Source organism: Oncorhynchus nerka, linkage group LG20, assembly GCF_034236695.1.
Source record: "Oncorhynchus nerka isolate Pitt River linkage group LG20, Oner_Uvic_2.0, whole genome shotgun sequence".
NCBI lineage: Eukaryota > Metazoa > Chordata > Actinopteri > Salmoniformes > Salmonidae > Oncorhynchus > Oncorhynchus nerka.
This window is the reverse complement of record NC_088415.1, coordinates 41,942,826-41,965,150: the sequence shown is the minus strand read 5'-3', so window position 1 is coordinate 41,965,150 and position 22,325 is coordinate 41,942,826. Positions and strand designations below refer to the sequence as shown.

At 48.6% G+C, this 22,325-nt stretch overlaps 1 protein-coding gene and 1 non-coding gene across 4 annotated transcripts in view; both read right to left on the bottom strand.

Annotated features, from left to right (window-relative positions):
- LOC115124777 (rho guanine nucleotide exchange factor 25-like) overlaps positions 1-22,325 on the bottom strand; it is a 181,004-nt gene that overhangs the window by 109,980 nt on the left and 48,699 nt on the right. The window lies entirely within an intron of this gene.
- Positions 966-1,037, bottom strand: trnag-ucc (transfer RNA glycine (anticodon UCC)). Its single transcript has one exon. It is a non-coding gene; the product is annotated as a tRNA-Gly (tRNA).

Here is a 22,325-nt window from a genome sequence, read left to right as displayed (position 1 = left end):
ACATATCTGGCATTACTCATCTCATATGTATTTACTGTATTCTATACTATTCTACTGTATCTTAGTCACTAACAATGTTTACATATCTGGCATTACTCATCTCGCATGTATATACTGTATTCTATACTATTCTACTGTATCCTAGTCACTTTAATAATGTTTACATATCTGGCATTACTCATCTCATATGTATATACTGTATTCTATACTATTCTACTGTATCTTAGTCACTTAATGGGTATTTTTTTACATTCATTTACTTTGATTCCTGCACTGATGCGTCAATTGACTAAAAATAAATGAGTTCCATTCTTATTGAAGTCTTATCTTATCATATTCTCTTTGAAAATATTCATTGATCTCATTTTGTTCTTTGTTCATTTGTCAACACTCATCCTCAGTGTGCTGTCGCGGCTGAAGATGGCAGAATGTGAAAGACACAGCAGATGAACTACAGAAGATTTGAACTGAAGCCTGGTCAACAGTGTGGATGACTGTTATGCTCACAAGTAAAGCACAAAACGCTCACATGATGTTCAATCTTTCCAAGCACCGTGGACACGTCAATCGATATCCTCACTGTCATTGCTACAGAAAGCAACATAACAGTTTGTTGGTCGAGGGGTATGATTCTCAGTTGGGGTGCGAGAGGTCCCGGGTTCAAATCCTGCATGAGCCCTTTTGCAGATCCTTTAACAAGCTCTGACAGGCAGATCGTGGGCCACTGGTCGGAGCGCCAACTGCCACCTCTTGGGCGCAGGACGAGGTGGCTGAATGGTTTACGAGATGGACTTCTAATCTATTGTCATATACACTAGTTGGTTCAATGTCGCACAACATTTATTCATTTAGAAAATCTGCAGAATGTTGGAGCAAATCTGACTTCCACGAACAAGGATATTGACTCAAATGTAATACACTTGAAATGACATCCAGCCCATAAAACGAATGAATCCCTCATGCTCTGCATTGGCCAGGAATCAAACCCTGGTCAACTGCTTGGAAGGCAGCTATGCTCACCACTATACCACCAATGCTATGTGCTGCTCACTAGCAACATAGGGACATCGATTCATATCTTGACCGTCATTTTTGTGGAAAGTGATAATTCTTTGACCAAACGGATCGTTGGTATAGGTGTATGATTATGGCTTAGGTTGCGAGAGGTCCCTGGTTAAATAATCTATCATTTGAATCAGTTCCGGTTACCTTCAGATTAGTCCCGTGACACTTGTGGGGAACGTAGGGCAAAACGGAGAACATTGTGACAAGTGAGGTCACATTAGTTTGTAGCCCAAAGATTTTGGATTCTACAAACAGAAGTCGGCACATAGACGGTTCCGACTTCAGACGAGTCCCCTGACACTGTGGGGGACGTAGAGAGAAAACCCACCGTGTTCGTGAGGGTCTCCCCTTTCCAGAGAGGGGTCATACGATTTTGTAGGTCAAACGGTTCGGAAGCTACAGACGTTTTTGTGAGAAGACCGATTCTAGGTATGTCTCATGGTTTGACAAACACCGCTCTAGGTCCACCATCTTTCACTGCAGATGCGGAGGTGTAACACAAGCCATTACGGAGGATTGAGACAGATACCATGCGTCTCCATCTCTCCAGTTGAAAACGGATCGATTTTAATCATGTTTACATATCTGGCATTACACATCTCGCATGTATATACTGTATTCTATACTATTCTACTGTATCCTAGTCACTTTAATAATGTTGACATATCTGGCATTACACATCTCGCGTGTATATACTGTATTCTATACTATTCTACTGTATCCTAGTCACTTTAATAATGTTGACATATCTGGCATTACACATCCCATATGTATATACTGTATTCTATACTATTCTACTGTATCCTAGTCACTAACAATGTTTACATATCTGGCATTACACATCCCATATGTATATACTGTATCTCTATACTATGTTTCTACTGCATTATCCTAGTCACTAACAATGTTTACATATCTGGCATTACACATCCCATATGTATATACTGTATTCTATACTATTCTACTGTATCCTAGTCACTAACAATGTTTACATATCTGGCATTACACATCCCATATGTATATACTGTATTCTATACTATTCTACTGTATCCTAGTCACTAACAATGTTTACATATCTGGCATTACACATCCCATATGTATATACTGTATTCTATACTATTCTACTGTATCCTAGTCACTAACAATGTTTACATATCTGGCATTACACATCCCATATGTATATACTGTATTCTATACTATTCTACTGTATCCTAGTCACTAACAATGTTTACATATCTGGCATTACACATCCCATATGTATATACTGTATTCTATACTATTCTACTGTATCCTAGTCACTAACAATGTTTACATATCTGGCATTACACATCCCATATGTATATACTGTATTCTATACTATTCTACTGTATCCTAGTCACTAACAATGTTTACATATCTGGCATTACACATCCCATATGTATATACTATATTCTATACTATTCTACTGTATCTTAGTCCGTTCCGCTCTGACATCGCTCGTCCATATGTATATAGTCTTAATTCATTCCTACTTAGATTTGTGTATTGGGTATATGTTGTGTAGTTTGTTAGATATTATTTGTTAGATATTACTGCACAGTCGGAGCTAGAAGCACAAGCATTTTTCTACACCAGCAATAACATCTGCTAATCACATGTATGTGACCAAAAACATCTGCTAATCACGTGTATGTGACCAATAACATCTGCTAATCACGTGTATGTGACCAATAACATCTGCTAATCACATGTATGTGACCAATAACATCTGCTAATCACATGTATGTGACCAATAACATCTGCTAATCACGTGTATGTGACCAATAACATCTGCTAATCACGTGTATGTGACCAATAACATCTGCTAATCACGTGTATGTGACCAATAACATCTGCTAATCACGTGTATGTGACCAATAACATCTGCTAATCACATGTATGTGACCAATAACATCTGCTAATCACGTGTATGTGACCAATAACATCTGCTAATCACGTGTATGTGACCAATAACATCTGCTAATCACGTGTATGTGACCAATAACATCTGCTAATCACGTGTATGTGACCAATAACATCTGCTAATCACGTGTATGTGACCAATAACATCTGCTAATCACATGTATGTGACCAATAACATCTGCTAATCACTGCTGTATGACCAATAACATCTGACCAATAACATCTGCTAATCACGTGTATGTGACCAATAACATCTGCTAATCACGTGTATGTGACCAATAACATCTGCTAATCACATGTATGTGACCAATAACATCTGCTAATCACGTGTATGTGACCAATAACATCTGCTAATCACGTGTATGTGACCAATAACATCTGCTAATCACGTGTATGTGACCAATAACATCTGCTAATCACGTGTATGTGACCAATAACATCTGCTAATCACGTGTATGTGACCAATAACATCTGCTAATCACATGTATGTGACCAATAACATCTGCTAATCACATGTATGTGACCAATAACATCTGCTAATCACATGTATGTGACCAATAACATCTGCTAATCACATGTATGTGACCAATAACATCTGCTAATCACGTGTATGTGACCAATAACATCTGCTAATCACGTGTATGTGACCAATAACATCTGCTAATCACATGTATGTGACCAATAACATCTGCTAATCACGTGTATGTGACCAATAACATCTGCTAATCACGTGTATGTGACCAATAACATCTGCTAATCACATGTATGTGACCAATAACATCTGCTAATCACGTGTATGTGACCAATAACATCTGCTAATCACGTGTATGTGACCAATAACATCTGCTAATCACGTGTATGTGACCAATAACATCTGCTAATCACGTGTATGTGACCAATAACATCTGCTAATCACGTGTATGTGACCAATAACATCTGCTAATCACGTGTATGTGACCAATGACATCTGATTTGATCAGCAAACAGTAGACATTTGACTTCAGATTCTAGTAGGGTGAGCCCCCCCCCTCTCGCTCTTGCTCTCTCTCGCTCTCTCTCTCTCTCTCTCTCTCTCTCTCTCTCTCTTTCTCTCTCTGTGTGTAGGGCAATGCTGCAGGGGACTCATTGCCAACTCATAGCACACAGACCCAAACCCTCACAGATGCAAACGTGCAGTCACATGACTTATACATGGATGCATGCATGTACACACATACGCTCACATGCACATTGTGGAGAGAGAGAGAGAGAGCGAGAGAGTATACCCCTCTGTGGGGTAATAAATAGTCCTTTATCATGCCTCTTTCTCTTTCCCTCTCCTCCACTTTCCCTCTCTCTCCCTCTCTCTCCCTCTCCCTCTCCCTCTCCCTCTCCTTCATATCTCTCTCCGTCTCTCTCTTCCTCTCCCTCTCGCCCTCCCTCTCCTCCACTTCATACCCCTCTCCCTCTCCCTCTCCCTCTCCCCTCTCCCCTCTCCCTCTCCCCCCTCTCTCTCCCTTTCTCTCTCCCTTTCTCTCTCCCTTTCTCTCTCCTCTCTCTCTCTCTCTCTCTCTCTCTCTCTCTCTCTCTCTCTCTCTCTCCCTCTCCCTCTCTCTCTCCCCCTGGCAGCAGTGTCTGTTCAGCTGAGATTACCTGTGGGCCTTCTCAAACACAATCCGGTGTGTAGGAGGCTACGCCACAGCCCCAGATGTGGAGGCTTAGTACAGACTGGTACATTCTCTGTCCTAATCTCTCTCTCAGGGGTAACATACAAAGCAGCGCACATATCTCTCTCCCTCTCTCTCTGTCTCTCCCTCTCTCTCTGTCTCTCCCTCTCTCTCTGTCTCTCTCTCTCCCTCTCCCTCTCTCTCTGTCTCTCCCTCTCCCTCCCTCTCTCTCTGTCTCTCCCTCTCTCTCTGTCTCTCCCTCTCTCTCTGTCTCTCCCTCTGTCTCCCCTCTCTCTGTCTCTCTCCCTCTTTCTCTGTCTCTCCCTCTCTCTCTGTCTCTCCTCTCCTCCACTTCATATCTCTCTCCCTCTCTCTCTCTCTGTCTCTCCCTCTCTCTCTGTCTCTCCCTCTCCTCTCCTCCTCTCTCTCTCTCTCTCTCTCTCTCTCTGTCTCTCCCTCTCTCTCTCCCTCTCCCTCTCCCTCTCTCTCTGTCTCTCCCTCTCTCCCTTCTCTCTCTCTCTCCCTCTCCCTCTCTCTCTGTCTCTCCCTCTCCTCCACTTCATTTATCTCCCTCTCCCTCTCCCTCTCTCTCTCTGTCTCTCCCTCTCCTCCACTTCATTTATCTCCCTCTCCTCTCCCTCTCCCTCTCTCTCTCTGTCTCTCCCTCTCCTCCACTTCATGTCTCTCTCCCTCTCCCTCTCTCTCTGTCTCTCCCTCTCCTCCACTTCATGTCTCTCTCCCTCTCCTCTCTCTCTGTCTCTCCCTCTCCTCCACTTCATGTCTCTCTCCCTCTCCCTCTCTCTCTCTCTCCCTCTCCTCCACTTCATATCTCTCTCCCTCTCTCCTCTCTCTCTGTCTCCCCTCTCCTCCACTTCATATCTCTCTCCCTCTCTCTCTCTCTCTCTGTCTCTCCCTCTCCTCCACTTCATATCTCTCTCTCTCCTCTCTCTCTGTCTCTCCCTCTCCTCCACTTCATATCTCTCTCCCTCTCTCTCTGTCTCTCCATCTCCTCCACTTCATATCTCTCTCCCTCTCTCTCTGTCTCTCCCTCTCCTCCACTTCATATCTCTCTCCCTCTCCCTCTCTCTCTGTCTCTCTCCACTTCATGTCTCTCTCCCTCTCCCTCTCTCTCTGTCTCTCCCACTCCTCCACTTCATATCTCTCTCCCTCTCCCTCTCTCTCTGTCTCTCCCTCTCCTCCACTTCATGTCTCTCTCCCTCTCCCTCTCTCTCTGTCTCTCCCACTCCTCCACTTCATATCTCTCTCCCTCTCCCTCTCTCTGTCTCTCCCTCTCCTCCACTTCATGTCACTCTCCCTCTCCCTCTCTCTCTGTCTCTCCCACTCCTCCACTTCATGTCTCTCTCCCTCTCCCTCTCTCTCTGTCTCTCCCTCTCCTCCACTTCATATCTCTCTCCCCCTCCCTCTCTCTCTGTCTCTCCCTCTCCTCCACTTCATATCTCTCTCCCTCTCCCTCTCTCTCTCTGTCTCTCTCTCCTCCACTTCATATTTCTCTCCCTCTCCCTCTCCCTCTCTCTCTCTGTCTCTCCCTCTCCTCCACTTCATATCTCTCTCCCTCTCCCTCTCTCTCTGTCTCTCCCACTCCTCCACTTCATATCTCTCTCCCTCTCCCTCTCTCTCTGTCTCTCCCACTCCTCCACTTCATATCTCTCTCCCTCTCCCTCTCTCTCTGTCTCTCCCACTCCTCCACTTCATATCTCTCTCCCTCTCCCTCTCTCTCTCTGTCTCTCCCTCTCCTCCACTTCATATTTCTCTCCCTCTCCCTCTCCCTCTCTCTCTCTGTCTCTCCCTCTCCTCCACTTCATATCTCTCCCCTCTCCCTCTCTCTCTGTCTCTCCCACTCCTCCACTTCATATCTCTCTCCCTCTCCCTCTCTCTCTGTCTCTCCCACTCCTCCACTTCATATCTCTCTCCCTCTCCCTCTCTCTCTCTGTCTATCCCTCTCCTCCACTTCATATTTCTCTCCCTCTCCCTCTCCCTCTCTCTGTCTCTCCCTCTCCTCCACTTCATATTTCTCTCCTCTCTCTCTCTCTGTCTCTCTCTCTCCTCCACTTCATATTTCTCTCCCTCTCACTCTCCCTCTCTCTCTGTCTCTCCCTCTCTCTCTGTCTCTCTCTCTCCCTCTCCCTCTCTCTCTGTCTCTCTCTGTCTCTCCCTCTCTCTCTGTCTCTCCCTCTCTCTCTGTCTCTCCCTCTCTCTCTGTCTCTCCCTCTCTCTGTGTCTCTCCCTCTCTCTGTGTCTCTCCCTCTCTCTGTGTCTCTCCCTCTTTCTCTGTCTCTCCCTCTCTCTCTGTCTCTCCCTCTCCTCCACTTCATATCTCTCTCCTCTCTCTCTCTCTCTGTCTCTCCCTCTCCTCTCCTCCACTTCATATCTCTCTCTCTCTGTCTCTCCCTCTCTCTCTGTCTCTCCCTCTCCTCTCCTCCACTTCATATCTCTCTCCCTCTCCCTCTCCCTCTCTCTCTGTCTCTCCCTCTCCTCCACTTCATATCTCTCTCCCTCTCCCTCTCTCTCTGTCTCTCCCTCTCCTCCACTTCATATTTCTCTACCTCTCCCTCTCCCCTCTCTCTCTGTCTCTCCCTCTCCTCCACTTCATGTCTCTCTCCCTCTCCCTCTCTCTCTGTCTCTCCCTCTCCTCCACTTCATGTCTCTCTCCCTCTCCCTCTCTCTCTGTCTCTCCCTCTCCTCCACTTCATGTCTCTCTCCCTCTCCCTCTCTCTCTGTCTCTCCCTCTCCTCCACTTCATATCTCTCTCCCTCTCCCTCTCTCTCTGTCTCTCCCACTCCTCCACTTCATATCTCTCTCCCTCTCTCTCTCTCTCTGTCTCTCCCTCTCCTCCACTTCATATCTCTCTCCCTCTCTCTCTCTCTCTCTGTCTCTCCCTCTCCTCCACTTCATATCTCTCTCCCTCTCTCTCTGTCTCTCCCTCTCCTCCACTTCATATCTCTCTCCCTCTCTCTCTCTCTCCCTCTCCTCCACTTCATGTCTCTCTCCCTCTCCCTCTCTCTCTGTCTCTCCCACTCCTCCACTTCATGTCTCTCTCCCTCTCCCTCTCTCTCTGTCTCTCCCACTCCTCCACTTCATATCTCTCTCCCTCTCCCTCTCTCTCTGTCTCTCCCACTCCTCCACTTCATATCTCTCTCCCTCTCCCTCTCTCTCTCTGTCTCTCCCTCTCCTCCACTTCATATTTATCTCCCTCTCCCTCTCCCTCTCCCTCTCTCTCTCTGTCTCTCCCTCTCCTCCACTTCATGTCTCTCTCCCTCTCCCTCTCTCTCTGTCTCTCCCTCTCCTCCACTTCATGTCTCTCTCCCTCTCCCTCTCTCTCTGTCTCTCCCTCTCCTCCACTTCATGTCTCTCTCCCTCTCCCTCTCTCTCTGTCTCTCCCTCTCCTCCACTTCAATCTTTCTCCCTCTCCCTCTCTCTCTCTCTCCCACTCCTCCACTTCATATCTCTCTCCCTCTCTCTCTCTCTCTCTGTCTCTCCCTCTCCTCCACTTCATATCTCTCTCCCTCTCTCTCTCTCTCTCTGTCTCTCCCTCTCCTCCACTTCATATCTCTCTCCCTCTCTCCCTGTCTCTCCCTCTCCTCCACTTCATATCTCTCTCCCTCTCTCTCTGTCTCTCCCTCTCCTCCACTTCATGTCCCTCTCCCTCTCTCTCTGTCTCTCCCACTCCTCCACTTCATGTCTCTCTCCCTCTCCCTCTCTCTCTGTCTCTCCCACTCCTCCACTTCATATCTCTCTCCCTCTCCCTCTCTCTCTGTCTCTCCCTCTCCTCCACTTCATGTCTCTCTCCCTCTCCCTCTCTCTCTGTCTCTCCCACTCCTCCACTTCATATCTCTCTCCCTCTCCCTCTCTCTCTGTCTCTCCCTCTCCTCCACTTCATGTCTCTCTCCCTCTCCCTCTCTCTCTGTCTCTCCCACTCCTCCACTTCATGTCTCTCTCCCTCTCCCTCTCTCTCTGTCTCTCCTCCTCCACTTCATATCTCTCTCCCTCTCTCTCTCTCTCTCTGTCTCTCCCTCTCCTCCACTTCATATCTCTCTCCCTCTCTCTCTCTCTCTCTGTCTCTCCCTCTCCTCCACTTCATATCTCTCTCCCTCTCTCCCTGTCTCTCCCTCTCCTCCACTTCATATCTCTCTCCCTCTCTCTCTGTCTCTCCCTCTCCTCCACTTCATGTCCCTCTCCCTCTCTCTCTGTCTCTCCCACTCCTCCACTTCATATCTCTCTCCCTCTCCCTCTCTCTCTGTCTCTCCCTCTCCTCCACTTCATGTCTCTCTCCCTCTCCCTCTCTCTCTGTCTCTCCCACTCCTCCACTTCATATCTCTCTCCCTCTCCCTCTCTCTCTGTCTCTCCCTCTCCTCCACTTCATGTCTCTCTCCCTCTCCTCTCTCTCTGTCTCTCCCACTCCTCCACTTCATGTCTCTCTCCCTCTCCCTCTCTCTCTGTCTCTCCCTCTCCTCCACTTCATATCTCTCTCCCCCTCCTCTCTCTCTGTCTCTCCCTCTCCTCCACTTCATATCTCTCTCCCTCTCCCTCTCTCTCTCTGTCTCTCTCTCTCCTCCACTTCATATTTCTCTCCCTCTCCCTCTCCCTCTCTCTCTCTGTCTCTCCCTCTCCTCCACTTCATATCTCTCTCCCTCTCCCTCTCTCTCTGTCTCTCCCACTCCTCCACTTCATATCTCTCTCCCTCTCCCTCTCTCTCTGTCTCTCCCACTCCTCCACTTCATATCTCTCTCCCTCTCCCTCTCTCTCTGTCTCTCCCACTCCTCCACTTCATATCTCTCTCCCTCTCCCTCTCTCTCTCTGTCTCTCCCTCTCCTCCACTTCATATTTCTCTCCCTCTCCCTCTCCCTCTCTCTCTCTGTCTCTCCCTCTCCTCCACTTCATATCTCTCTCCCTCTCCCTCTCTCTCTGTCTCTCCCACTCCTCCACTTCATATCTCTCTCCCCTCTCCCTCTCTCTCTGTCTCTCCCACTCCTCCACTTCATATCTCTCTCCCTCTCCCTCTCTCTCTCTGTCTATCCCTCTCCTCCACTTCATATTTCTCTCCCTCTCCCTCTCCCTCTCTCTCTCTGTCTCTCCCTCTCCTCCACTTCATATTTCTCTCCCTCTCTCTCTCTGTCTCTCTCTCTCCTCCACTTCATATTTCTCTCCCTCTCCCTCTCCCCTCTCTCTCTGTCTCTCCCTCTCTCTCTGTCTCTCTCTCTCCCTCTCCCTCTCTCTCTGTCTCTCTCTGTCTCTCCCTCTCTCTCTGTCTCTCCCTCTCTCTCTGTCTCTCCCTCTCTCTGTGTCTCTCCCTCTCTCTGTGTCTCTCCCTCTCTCTGTGTCTCTCCCTCTTTCTCTGTCTCTCCCTCTCTCTCTGTCTCTCCCTCTCCTCCACTTCATATCTCTCTCCCTCTCTCTCTCTCTCTGTCTCTCCCTCTCCTCTCCTCCACTTCATATCTCTCTCTCTCTGTCTCTCCCTCTCTCTCTGTCTCTCCCTCTCCTCTCCTCCACTTCATATCTCTCTCCCTCTCCCTCTCCCTCTCTCTCTGTCTCTCCCTCTCCTCCACTTCATATCTCTCTCCCTCTCCCTCTCTCTCTGTCTCTCCCTCTCCTCCACTTCATATTTCTCTCCCTCTCCCTCTCCCTCTCTCTCTCTGTCTCTCCCTCTCCTCCACTTCATGTCTCTCTCCCTCTCCCTCTCTCTCTGTCTCTCCCTCTCCTCTCCTCCACTTCATATCTCTCTCCCTCTCCCTCTCCCTCTCTCTCTGTCTCTCCCTCTCCTCCACTTCATATCTCTCTCCCTCTCCCTCTCTCTCTGTCTCTCCCTCTCCTCCACTTCATATTTCTCTCCCTCTCCTCTCCCTCTCTCTCTCTGTCTCTCCCTCTCCTCCACTTCATGTCTCTCTCCCTCTCCCTCTCTCTCTGTCTCTCCCTCTCCTCCACTTCATGTCTCTCTCCCTCTGCCTCTCTCTCTGTCTCTCCCTCTCCTCCACTTCATGTCTCTCTCCTCTCTCTCTGTCTCTCCCTCTCCTCCACTTCATATCTCTCTCCCTCTCCCCCTCTCTCTGTCTCTCCCACTCCTCCCTTCATATCTCTCTCTCCTCTCTCTCCCTCTCTCCCTCTCCTCCACTTCATATCTCTCTCCCCTCTCTCTCTCTCTCTCTCTCTGTCTCTCCCTCTCCTCCACTTCATATCTCTCTCTCTGTCTCTCCCTCTCTCTCTCTCTCTCCCCTCTGTCTCTCCCTCTCCTCCACTTCATGTCTCTCTCCCTCTCCCCTCTCTCTCTGTCTCTCCCACTCCTCCACTTCATGTCTCTCTCCCTCTCCTCTCTCTCTCTCTCCCACTCCTCCACTTCATATCTCTCTCCCTCTCCCTCTCTCTCTGTCTCTCCCTCTCCTCCACTTCATGTCTCTCTCCCTCTCCCTCTCTCTCTGTCTCTCCCACTCCTCCACTTCATATCTCTCCCTCTCCCTCTCCTCTGTCTCTCCCTCCTCCACTTCATGTCTCTCTGTCTCCCTCCCTCTGTCTCTCCCACTTCATCATGTCTCTCTCCCTCTCCCTCTCTCTCTGTCTCTCCCTCTCCTCCACTTCATCTCTCTCCCCCTCCCTCTCTCTCTCCCTCTCCTCCACTTCATATCTCTCTCCCTCTCCCTCTCTCTCTCTGTCTCTCCCTCTCCTCCACTTCATATTTCTCTCTCTCCCTCTCCCTCTCTCTCTCTGTCTCTCCCTCTCCTCCACTTCATATCTCTCTCCCTCTCCCTCTCTCTCTGTCTCTCCCACTCCTCCACTTCATTTCTCTCTCCCTCTCTCTCTGTCTCTCCCACTCCTCCACTTCATATTCCTCTTCATATCTCTCTCCCTCTCCCTCTCTCTCTCTGTCTCTCCCTCTCCCCCACTTCATATTTCTCTCTCCCTCCCTCTCTCTCTCTGTCTCTCCCTCTCCTCCACTTCATATCTCTCTCCCTCTCCCTCTCTCTCTGTCTCTCCCACTCCTCTCATATCTCTCTCCCTCTCCCTCTCTCTCTGTCTCTCCCACTCCTCCACTTCATATCTCTCTCCCTCTCCCTCTCTCTCTCTGTCTCTCCCTCTCCTCCACTTCATATTTCTCTCCCTCTCCCTCTCCCTCTCTCTCTCTGTCTCTCCCTCTCCTCCACTTCATATTTCTCTCCCTCTCTCTCTCTGTCTCTCTCTCTCCTCCACTCCATATTTCTCTCCCTCTCCCTCTCCCTCTCTCTCTCTGTCTCTCCCTCTCCTCCACTTCATATCTCTCTCCCTCTCCCTCTCTCTCTGTCTCTCCCTCTCCTTCACTTCATATCTCTCTCCCTCTCCCTCTCTCTCTGTCTCTCCCACTCCTCCACTTCATATCTCTCTCCCTCTCCCTCTCTCTCTGTCTCTCCCTCTCCTCCACTTCATGTCTCTCTCCCTCTCCCTCTCTCTCTGTCTCTCCCTCTCCTCCACTTCATATCTCTCTCCCTCTCCCTCTCTCTCTGTCTCTCCCTCTCCTCCACTTCATGTCTCTCTCCCTCTCCCTCTCTCTCTGTCTCTCCCACTCCTCCACTTCATGTCTCTCTCCCTCTCCCTCTCTCTCTGTCTCTCCCTCTCCTCCACTTCATATCTCTCCCCCCTCCCTCTCTCTCTGTCTCTCCCTCTCCTCCACTTCATATCTCTCTCCCTCTCCCTCTCTCTCTCTCTGTCTCTCTCTCTCCTCCACTTCATATTTCTCCCTCTCCCTCTCCTCTCTCTCTCTCTCTGTCTCTCCCTCTCCTCCACTTCATATCTCTCTCCCTCTCCCTCTCTCTCTGTCTCTCCACTCCTCCACTTCATATCTCTCTCCCTCTCCCTCTCTCTGTCTCTCCCACTCCTCCACTTCATATCTCTCTCCCTCTCCCTCTCTCTGTCTCTCCCACTCCTCCACTTCATATCTCTCTCCCTCTCCCTCTCTCTCTCTGTCTCTCCCTCTCCTCCACTTCATATTTCTCTCCCTCCCTCTCCCTCTCTCTCTCTGTCTCTCCCTCTCCTCCACTTCATATCTCTCTCCCTCTCCCTCTCTCTCTGTCTCTCCCTCTCCTCCACTTCATATCTCTCTCCCTCTCCCTCTCTCTCTGTCTCTCCCACTCCTCCACTTCATATCTCTCTCCCTCTCCTCTCTCTCTGTCTCTCCCACTCCTCCACTTCATATCTCTCTCCCTCTCCCTCTCTCTCTCTGTCTCTCCCTCTCCTCCACTTCATATTTCTCTCCCTCTCCCTCTCCTCTCTCTCTCTGTCTCTCCCTCTCCTCCACTTCATATTTCTCTCCCTCTCTCTCTCTGTCTCTCTCTCTCCTCCACTTCATATTTCTCTCCCTCTCCCTCTCCCTCTCTCTCTCTGTCTCTCCCTCTCCTCCACTTCATATCTCTCTCCCTCTCCCTCTCTCTCTGTCTCTCCCTCTCCTTCACTTCATATCTCTCTCCCTCTCCCCTCTCTCTCTGTCTCTCCCTCCTCCACTTCATGTCTCTCTCCCTCTCCCTCTCTCTCTGTCTCCCACTCCTCCACTTCATATCTCTCTCCCTCTCCCTCTCTCTCTGTCTCTCCCTCTCCTCCACTTCATGTCTCTCTCCCACTCCTCCACTTCATGTCTCTCTCCCTCTCCCTCTCTCTCTGTCTCTCCCTCTCCTCCACTTCATATCTCTCTCCCCCTCCCTCTCTCTCTGTCTCTCCCTCTCCTCCACTTCATATCTCTCTCCCTCTCCTCTCTCTCTCTGTCTCTCTCTCTCCTCCACTTCATATTTCTCTTCTCCCTCCCTCTCTCTCTCTCTCTGTCTCTCCCTCTCCTCCACTTCATATCTCTCTCCCTCTCCCTCTCTCTCTGTCTCTCCCACTCCTCCACTTCATATCTCTCTCCCTCTCCCTCTCTCTCTGTCTCTCCCACTCCTCCACTTCATATCTCTCTCCCTCTCCCTCTCTCTCTGTCTCTCCCACTCCTCCACTTCATATCTCTCTCCCTCTCCCTCTCTCTCTCTGTCTCTCCCTCTCCTCCACTTCATATTTCTCTCCCTCTCCCTCTCCCTCTCTCTCTCTGTCTCTCCCTCTCCTCCACTTCATATCTCTCTCCCTCTCCTCTCTCTCTCTGTCTCTCCCACTCCTCCACTTCATATCTCTCTCCCTCTCCCTCTCTCTCTGTCTCTCCCACTCCTCCACTTCATATCTCTCTCCCTCTCCCTCTCTCTCTCTGTCTCTCCCTCTCCTCCACTTCATATTTCTCTCCCTCTCCCTCTCCTCTCTCTCTCTGTCTCTCCCTCTCCTCCACTTCATATTTATCTCCCTCTCTCTCTCTGTCTCTCTCTCTCCTCCACTTCATATTTCTCTCCCTCTCCCTCTCCCCTCTCTCTCTCTGTCTCTCCCTCTCCTCCACTTCATATCTCTCTCCCTCTCCCTCTCTCTCTGTCTCTCCCTCTCCTTCACTTCATATCTCTCTCCCTCTCCCTCTCTCTCTGTCTCTCCCTCTCCTCCACTTCATATCTCTCTCCCTCTCCCTCTCTCTCCCTCTCCCTCTCCCTCTCTCTCTGTCTCTCCCACTCCTCCACTTCATATCTCTCTCCCTCTCCCTCTCTCTCTGTCTCTCCCACTCCTCCACTTCATATCTCTCTCCCTCTCCCTCTCTCTCTGTCTCTCCCACTCCTCCACTTCATATCTCTCTCCCTCTCCCTCTCTCTCTGTCTCTCCCCTCTCCTCCACTTCATATTTCTCTCCCTCTCCCTCTCCCTCTCTCTCTCTGTCTCTCCCTCTCCTCCACTTCATATCTCTCTCCCTCTCCCTCTCTCTCTGTCTCTCCCACTCCTCCACTTCATATCTCTCTCCCTCTCCCTCTCTCTGTCTCTCCACTCCTCCACTTCATATCTCTCTCCCTCTCCCTCTCTCTCTCTGTCTCTCCCTCTCCTCCACTTCATATTTCTCTCCCTCTCCCTCTCCCTCTCTCTCTCTGTCTCTCCCTCTCCTCCACTTCATATTTATCTCCCTCTCTCTCTCTGTCTCTCTCTCTCCTCCACTTCATATTTCTCTCCCTCTCCCTCTCCCTCTCTCTCTCTGTCTCTCCCTCTCCTCCACTTCATGTTCTCTCTCCCTCTCCTCTCTCTCTGTCTCTCCCACTCCTCCACTTCATATCTCTCTCCCTCTCCTCTCTCTCTGTCTCTCCCTCTCCTCCACTTCATATCTCTCTCCCTCTCCCTCTCTCTCCCTCTCCCTCTCCCTCTCTGTCTCTCCCTCTCCTCCACTTCATATCTCTCTCCCTCTCCCTCTCTCTCTCTGTCTCTCCCTCTCCTCCACTTCATATCTCTCTCCCTCTCCCTCTCCCTCTCTGTCTCTCCCTCTCATCCACTTCATATCTCTCTCTCCCTCTCCCTCTCTCTCTGTCTCTCCCTCTCCTCCACTTCATATCTCTCTCCCTCTCCCTCTCTCTCTGTCTCTCCCACTCCTCCACTTCATATCTCTCTCCCCCTCCCTCTCTCTCTGTCTCTCCCACTCCTCCACTTCATATCTCTCTCCCTCTCCCTCTCTCTCTGTCTCTCCCACTCCTCCACTTCATATCTCTCTCCCTCTCCCTCTCTCTCTCTGTCTCTCCCTCTCCTCCACTTCATATCTCTCTCTCTCTCCCTCTCCCTCTCCCTCTCTCTCTCCCCCTGGCAGCAGTGTCTGTTCAGCTGAGATTACCTGTGGGCCTTCTCAAACACAATCCGGTGTGTAGGAGGCTACGCCACAGCCACAATAATTGCCATGGTATGAGGAGGACGTGTTTTACGTGGGAGTTTTCATACTGTAAATAACCTATATGGATGTCAGGAAAAGGCTCGCTCAGTGACAGAGCTAGATACAGTACATATTTGCTCAAGCCAGTACCGTATCTCACACACACACACACACACACATGCACACGCACACAGTTATGCGAGGCAGTCCTCTTATTTCTGGGGCGAAAGTAAGAGTAGGGAGAATGTTTCAGGGGTTGAATTAGGGAGTAGAAGGCCATTGTTGGGGTCAGGGGGAGGCTAGGAGTAGCAGGGAGCAGAGCTGCAGTTGCTCAATGACTCCATGACTTCTGACTTCTGTTTTCTCAGAGGCCAAGATGAGCTATCCAGGCACGGATCCACACACCAGTCAGTCAAACAACAAAACACTTTAGCAATGCTACAGGCCTGCCCGGTTGCTACCAACCAGTAAAAAATTGGATCCAGGTTGGATGTTCTTATCAGGTTACGTATGACAGTAATCGTCCTTCATTCAAACTATAACAGCCCCACGGATTTATGGTTTGTCATGCCTCTTTATGGTTTGTCATGCCTCTTTATGGTTTGTCATGCCTCTTTATGGTTTGTCATGCCTCTTTATGGTTTGTCATGTTTCTATCCGGTCAAAATAAGGTCATTCTGCTGGTTGAGAGCGCCCCCCCCCCCCCCCCCCAGCAGCCGAATAATTTTTTAATAGGTGGTAAATATTCATGTTTATGCACGTTGTTAGTACACATTATTTTCTGGTAGCTTTTCTACGCCTCCCGGTCGTCTCAGACATTGGCTGTAACACACACACACACACACACACACAAGATACACATTTACACACACACACAAGATACACATTTACACACACACACACACAAGATACACATTTACACACACACACACACACACAAGATACACATTTACACACACACACACACACAAGACACACATTTACACACACACAGGCACTCACACACACACACACACACACACACACACAAGACACACATTTACACACACACACACACACACACACACACACACACACACAGCACATTCACGTAATAGCGCCAAGCTCTGCTAAAGGAACCCATTGATTTTATCCATCCATTATTAAGCATTGATTAGGAAGCGGCGAGTTGGTCGTGTCTTGGCTGGGTGACTGCATAGAGGTTAAAGGAGGTCCAGATTGCTCCATCGATTTTAATGTTTGACTTCCGCATTGCAGTTACCTCCGTCGATGGGGGGAATGGAAGGGGGGGAGGAGAGGAGGGAGTGGGGGGAGGAAGCTTAGGTTCTGTTGACATACAGTACTGATGAACATCTCAGCCCGTCGCCTCAGCCTACACCTCTAGGACATGTGTGACACTAAGAGGTAATTCTATTTTTGTTCTGCGCTGCATCCCAAATAGCACTGTTTCCCCTATACAGTGAGGGCGGGAAAGTATTTGATCCCCTGCTGATTTTGTATGTTTGACCACTGACGAAGAAATGATCAGTCTATAATTTTAATGGTTTATTTGAACAGTGAGAGACAGAATAACAACAACAAAAAATCCAGAAAAAAACGCATGTCAAAAATGTTATAAATTGATTTGCATTTTAATGAGGGAAATAAGTATTTGACCCCTCTGCAAAACATGACTTGGTACTTGGTGGCAAAACCCTTGCTGGCTATCACAGAGGTCAATACTTTTTTCCCTCACTGTATAGTATTCAGACCCCTTGACTTTTTACACATTTTGTGTAAAGTTCTACAGCTCCGAGACAGGATTTTGTCGAGGCACAGATCTGGGGAAGGATACCAAGACATTCCTGCGGTATTGAAGGTTCCCAAGAACACAGCAGCCTCCATCATTCTTAAATAGAAGAAGTTTGGAACCACCAAGACTCTGCCTAGAGCTGGGCGAACGGCCAAACTGAGCAATCGGGGGAGAAGGGCCTTGGTCAGGGAGGTGAACAAGAACCCGATGGTCACTCTGACAGAGCTCCAGAGTTCCTCTGTGGAGATGGGATATCCTTCCAGAAGGACAACCATCTCTGCAGCACTCCACCAATCAGGCCTTTATGGTAGAGTGGCCAGACAGAAGCCACTCCTTAGTAAAAAGGCACATGACAGCCAGCTTGGAGTTTGTCGAAAGGCACCTAAAGACTCTCAGACTATGAGAAACAGGATGCTCTCGTCTGATGAAACCAAGATTGAACTCTTTGGCCTGAATGCCAAGTGTCATGTCTGGAGGAAACCTGGCACCATCCCTACGGTGAAGCATGGTGATGGCAGCATCTTGCTGTGGGGATGTTTTTCAGCGGCAGGGATGGGGAGAATAGTCAGGATCAAGGCTAAGATGAACGGAGCAAAGTACAGAGAGATCCTTGAAGAAAACCTGCTCCAGAGCGCTCAGGACCTCAGACTGGGGCGAAGGTTCACCTTCCAACAGGACAACAACAGTTAGCACACAGCCAAGACAACACAGGAGTTGCTTCCGGACAAGTCTCTGAATGTCCTTGAGTGGCCCAGCCAGAGCCTAGACTTGAACCCAATCGAACATCTCTGGAGAGACCCAGTCTGAAAATAGCTGTGCAGCGACGCTCCCCATCCATCTGGGAGAAACTCCCCAAATACAGGTGTGCCAAGCTTGTAGCATTATACCCAAGAAGACTCAAGGCTGCTGTCATTGCTGTCAAAGGTGCTTCAACAAAGTACTGAGTAAAGGGTCTGAATACTTATGTAAATGTGATATTTCCGTTTTTATTTTATATGTATATTTGTTTTATTTGTCATTATGTGGTATTTTTTTGTAGATTGATGACGAAAAAAACAGTGTCATCCATTTCAGAGTAAAGCTGTAACATAATCAAATGTGGGAGAAGTCAAGGGTTCTAAATACCAATTCAACTGATTTTTTTTCTCATATTTTTAATTAAGGAGCAGAGGAGTATGAAAATCATATTTATTCACTCCTAAATGAAATATGTGCACGATGGATAGTTTGACAACAAAGTCGATGGGCTGGTCTGCCCATTGCTGCTCGGCTCTATGAGGCAGGAGTGTATCCGTTACATACGGCTTAGAGATTACACTGGAGGCATGTGAGGTATTTGAGTGTCCTTCTGAGAATGTCCAGGCAATAAGAAGAAAGGAAACCCGCTGATTTACAAGCTCCCGATGACTCCCTGGGATTGAGCCTCAGTGGGTAGTAGTTCCGCTGCATTCTCTGCATAACCCTTTGATAAAGAGCAGATCTGGATTCAAACAGTACTTGAAATCGTTTCAAAATACCGTACATGTATTAGAGTAGAATAGTCCCAAAACGCCAAACCCGATCCGTCTGACACTCCAGGCAGGCAATTTTCCCAAGTACGTTGTACATCTGAACAAGTCTGAGTGCAAAACGCAAAACCGATCAAAACTCTATGTTGACTATGTGCAACGCACAAGATCGTGGTCACTTTTCCACCCAATTTAATCAGTGTTCCATCGAGAAATACATTTCCCCCAATGTGATACCTGATCATATAAAGCCATTTCCTTTCGCAATGCAACACTCAAATGACTTTTGATATGATTCTCTCCTCTATTGTTGGAATGAATTGTACTGTTCCTTTATCCTTAATTGATGATCACTTAACCGCTTGGTAAACCTACAGATTTGACTTGGTCAACGGGTTTTTGTCTACTACAGAATCGGAGAACTACGTAATGAAAATGCCTGTCTGTAAAGTAAGAAACACAGAAGAAGTCAGATGTATACACCCCGATGTACTGTGATGATGGGGCCTAATTGCGATTTACACTTCACAGGAGGCAACAACAAAAGATTTGGACATTGACAAGATCAGAGATGTGCGGCAGCAGATCAAATCAAATCAAAGTGTGTCGCTCACGCACACAGACTAGCGGAGGTTTACAGCCCGCGCAGCGAAATCTTTACCGCTCCTACCGTGCAGTAATACAATAGCCATACAATTACATTACGCAAATAATCAAGAAACAAGAAAGAAATGCCTCCCTTATGCTGTGAACATGTATCCAACATGAAGTTGATGGGGTCTTTTAAGGTTTAAACTGCTTTACTAAAAAATTGCATTGGCCAATACTGCTCTGTGATGCTGTAAAAAAATAAAAATACGCCATTTACGTGGCAGAGCCTTTAATCCAAAGCGACAAGAGTCCACACATTTTGGTATGTGACCGCAGTGGGAATCAAACCCACAACTCTGGTGTTGCTAGCGCCATGCTCTTACCTACTGAGCCACGTACGGGCCCACCACAATAAATAGGTACAAATGCAATACTATATATTTTTTTTTTAAATACACAATTACAATACAGGTGAAATATGTATGATTGCCATCCCCATGAGCGCAGCCTCTTTCAGGCCACGGATGACTCATGCAAAGGTGTCATTCCTGATCTAGTTCAGGGTTGGATTCGCCATGCCAGAAGTTTTTTCCCCCAGGTGCATGAACAATGAGGATATTTCCAGGGATTTTCGATGAGACCCTATGGCCAAATGCGGAAGACCGGCTTGATGCTAACTAGTGCCTGCTAAACACCACGCTTCTTTCATTTGATCACATGTGGAAATGTGATGTTCAGTCAATCTGAATGGGCAGTGTATTGCTGTCAGGCCCTGACCTTAGAGATCCTTAGTATTCTCTGTTTGGTTCGGTCAGGGTGGGACTCGGGTGGGAAATTCTATGTTTTCTGTTTCTTTGTTTTTGGCCGAGTGTGGTTCCCAATCCGAGGCAGCTGTCTATCGTTGTCTCTGATTGGGGATCATACTTAGGCAGCCCTTTATCCCCACCATTAGGTTGTGGGATCTTGTTTCCTGTTTAGTGTCTTAGCCTGACAGAACTGTGCGCCTTCGTTTTCACTTGTGTTATTTTGTTTGAGTGTTTTTTTAAATAAAAGAATCATGAACACTTTCCACGCTGCACTTTGGTCCACTCTTCCTACCACCAACGAGAGACGTTATAATTGCCTAATGTGAAAACAGTGTAATGAACTGTAATTGACAGTACATTCAAAGGGCAATTTTATCTATTGGATCAACTGGTAGGTAAAATGACTCAAATGAGAAGAAATCATCATGCTGTGTTTTGGTGATTAAACCAATGTTCTCATTATATTTCACAGTAAACTTCTAATTTGGATCAACGGTTGTGTGGTGAAACAAGTCTACAAAACAAAATGAATGCACGATGAAAGGATTTGAATGTCAGACTGGCTGCGTTACTAGTGTTACCAGTTTGGATTTCTGTACTAAGAGTTTGGAAAACTCACTACATACCAAATAAACAGTAGACTCAGTTTCAGAAGTGTTTGAACCCAGGTCTGATATATAGTGTAAAGGGAGGTATGCAGAAATTGCCTGGCACCATGATCAGGTCAACCTGTTCTCTACATACATCTATACCCTGTGTGTGTGTGTGTGTGTGTGCCTGACTGTGTGGACTATCTGGTAAACGTTACAGCAGTAGAGTGTGTTCTGGGTCTGGTGGATTCTTTGGATTTCATGAGTCTATAAAGGTCTTTGTTCTTATTACGTATCCACCGCTTTTACTCAACCTCACTATTCTAATAGACTGCTGCTCTTCCTGCTGAACTTCATTATGAGAAACCTTTCAAAAGGGTACAAGGGAGAGAGAGGGGGGAAGAGAGAGAGAGGGGGAGGGAGGGGGAGGGAGGGAGGGAGGGAGAGGGGGAGAGGGAGGGAGGGAGGGAGGGAGAGAGGGAGAGGGGGGGAGAGAGAGAGAGAGGGGGAGAGGGAGAGAGAGGGAGAAAGAGGGGGAGAGGGAGAGGGAGGGAGGGAGAGAGAGAGAGGGAGGGGAAGAGAGAGAGGGGGGGGAGGGAGGGAGGGAGGGAGGGAGAGAGAAAGAGAGAGAGAGAGAGGGAGAGGGGAGAGAGAGAGAGGGGGAGAGGGAGAGAGAGGGAGAAAGAGGGGGAGAGGGAGGGAGGGAGGGAGGGAGGGAGGGAGGGAGAGAGAGGGAGGGAGGGAGAGAGAGAGAGAGAGAGAGAGAGAGAGAGGGAGGGTGAGAGAGAGAGAGAGAGAGAGGGAGGTGAGAGAGAGAGAGGGGGAGGGAGAGAGGGAGAGAGAAAGAGAGAGGGAGAGAGAAAGAGAGAGGGAGGGAGAGAGGGAGAGAGAGGGAGGGAGAGAGAGAGGGGGGGGGGAGAGAGGGAGAGAGAGGGGGGGAGAGAGGGGGAGAGGGGAGAAGGAGAGAGAGGGGGAGGGAGAGAAAGAAAGAACGAAGGAAGAGGAAGAGAGGGAGGAAGAGAGAGAGCGATAAAGAGAAAGAAAGACAGAGAGATTCCCGGTTAAATCAGCTTGCTTTTCGAGGTAGAGGAATTGACGAGAGTAGCTCAGTCCCCCAATCCATTCGTGGGCTGCATGCACCTAACCAACATAGACAGCAAGATGGGCACATACCTCGCTCAAGGACCTTAAACACACCCGCAGCCACACACACGCAGGCACACACACCGGGACACACACAAACACATCATATTTTCCTAGAAGAGTGTACGACAGTCCCTGTCCCTCCCTGCCTCTTTCCAATGTGTATTACATGTACACACACCATAGCAATGTCCTCTTCCCTGTGTTTCCTGTAATAGTGTAACTGTGTGACTTCCCCTGTCCATATCTCTCTGCGTGTGGTACTTTAACAGTCTGCCAGAGGAGAGACACCAATCTGTTGCTTCAGCTGGAGACAGGAGAGAGGAGAGGAGAAAGGCTCTGCTCCGCACCCGTAACCCATTAGTACACTACACCTACTCCTTGCAAAACGGAGGCAGGGGGAAGGCGGAGGAGGAGGAGGTGGGTGGACATCTGAGCAAATGTGGCAGAGAGAAGAGGGTGAAGGCTGAACAAGGCAGTGGTGTGACAGGGAAGGGCAGGCAGAGAGATGAGACCGTGTTGAT